The following is a 2,127-nucleotide window of genomic DNA, read 5'->3' on the forward strand; positions in this document are numbered from 1 at the left end:
TGCGTCAGCCACAGAGTTACGAAGGAGACACGAACGCCAGTGCATAGCCTGCTTGGACATGTGCTTAATTGTAGCCAAAACAAGACGCTGGGCGCGCTCAGATTCTTGGTCTGCGCGGGGCCTTCTGTTCTGTAAATACGCCTTGTTGGTAGATCGATTGTAGGGCTTAACGCGCAGACGCAACGCAGGCGATGAGGCGCGACGTAATGGAGGGCTCCGGATTAATTTTGACCACCTGGGGATCTTTAACGTGCGCCAAAATCTCGTACGGACGGGCGTGTTTGCTTTTTGCCTCCATCAGAAAAGCGGCCGCAGCGGCCGGGAATCGAACCAGCATCCTCGTGCCCAGCAGCACAACACCTTAGCCACTGAGCCACCACGACGGGTGTGAATACGCCTTGTAAATACATCTTCGTTTCACGTCTTCCTCTCCGTGCTTTATAAGTTTATAAGTTATAAGTTTAGTCGCGAAATAGACTGCATGCTGTCGATGGGCGGTGGACCCAAGGTGAAATCAAGCACCGGAACCCTTGCGAAGTATTTTTATTCCCTTGCGAAGTATCTAACCAAGCTGTACAGCTTTCCTTTGTAGCCGCATAACTGTATTTCTAAAGCGGATTTCAACTTTTAACGTCTACGTATATAAACTGCACTCCGCTGTTGCTCCAATTCCTCCCCATAGCGCTGTGCTGGCGGTCACAATTGCTGCCTAAATATTTTCATGACTGCTGCTGCGGTCAAAAGCTATAATGTTTGACAACTCTATTACCTTTGATGAAACTTCATAAAAATACTTAGGAGACGAAATTGAAACTTTGAAAACTTCCCTTTGCGGCAGACGTAATCAATTCGTCATTTTTTATGCGAGTCTATAGTTCATCTCAGAAGCTAGCTGCAGCACTGTGGAGGCTACATTGTTGTCCCCCTCAGGGCGCCTAACTCGCCGCGAAGGAAGCGACAAAAGGCGCCGGGGCCGTGCGGTGCCACTTGCCGAGAGGGGAGAAGGGAGTGTCCTTTCAGGACCCCCTTCACGGCGGATTAGGCGCCCTCAGTGGGCGCACTATTGATAACAATGTAACCTCCACAGTGCTGCAGGTAGCTTGTGAGATGAACTATAGGTTTGCCCGCCGTGTAAAAGCACGCACCACGTCAAAATACAGAGTTACCCGTACAGTTAAACCTGGATGTAACGAAGTTGATAAAAATTCAAATTTTTCGTTACATGCAGGTCTTCATTATATGCAAGTTTCGATTTAAGGCATGCGTAAATGAAGCAGAAAATAAATCAGAAAATAATACTTTACATCAGGGATCGTGAACTCTCCCTTCAGGAATTTATTTCACAGTGAAAAAATGCGCTATTTGCGGCTTCTTCTTTCCCACGAAGTTTTTCAGTACACGGCAGTCCAAAGAATCAAGGTCATTTACCCCTGTATTCGAAAGCGTAACTTAAGTATCAATTTTGCCTTTTGACATTCTTCGCTGCCTTTAAGCAGTTTCAAGGAGCAAACGTATGCTGAAAGGGCGCCTTTTCGTGAACTTGATGCTATTTAATTGCTGCACTCAAACTTTTTGAGAAGGTGCTAGCTGGGATACTGTACTGGACGACAACGTTCATCCTACTTGCCGGCGGAGACGGCGCCTGAAATTACGAGCTTGTTTTTAAAAGACAAAGCTTTTCGTTTTCTAGTAGCAGAACTCATCACCAACGAACCTACACCTCAGAAAGCAGTGGAGACGCGCGGCTCTACACACCGACAGTTGGGCCTAGCACCTAACCGACACCACACTCACATTGGAAACGCGCGGTAGTTTGCAGTGCGGGCAATGTTCGCTAAATTACTGCATATCTCCAGCCAATTTTTTAGAAAAAGTGCAAAAAACAATGGCTCATCAGCGTAGCGAATTCGTTACATCAAGGTGTAACTGTTGCCATGCCTTCGTTATATAAAGGTCAGGTCGAAAACGCATCGTTTCCAATGGGGCTGACAATGGGGATTCGAAAAACGTGTTAAATCCAGGAATTCGTCACATGGAAGTTAGTTACATCTTGGTTCAAATGTAATTGAAATGACTCCTTTTTTCCCATTTTGTGCCTTGCAGTCATTCTGCTAACTCAAAGCCAGA

The sequence above is a fragment of the Haemaphysalis longicornis genome, unplaced genomic scaffold (assembly GCF_048455015.1).
Source record: "Haemaphysalis longicornis isolate Haplotype H1 unplaced genomic scaffold, Haemaphysalis longicornis Haplotype H1 scaffold_1, whole genome shotgun sequence".
Lineage (NCBI taxonomy): Eukaryota > Metazoa > Arthropoda > Arachnida > Ixodida > Ixodidae > Haemaphysalis > Haemaphysalis longicornis.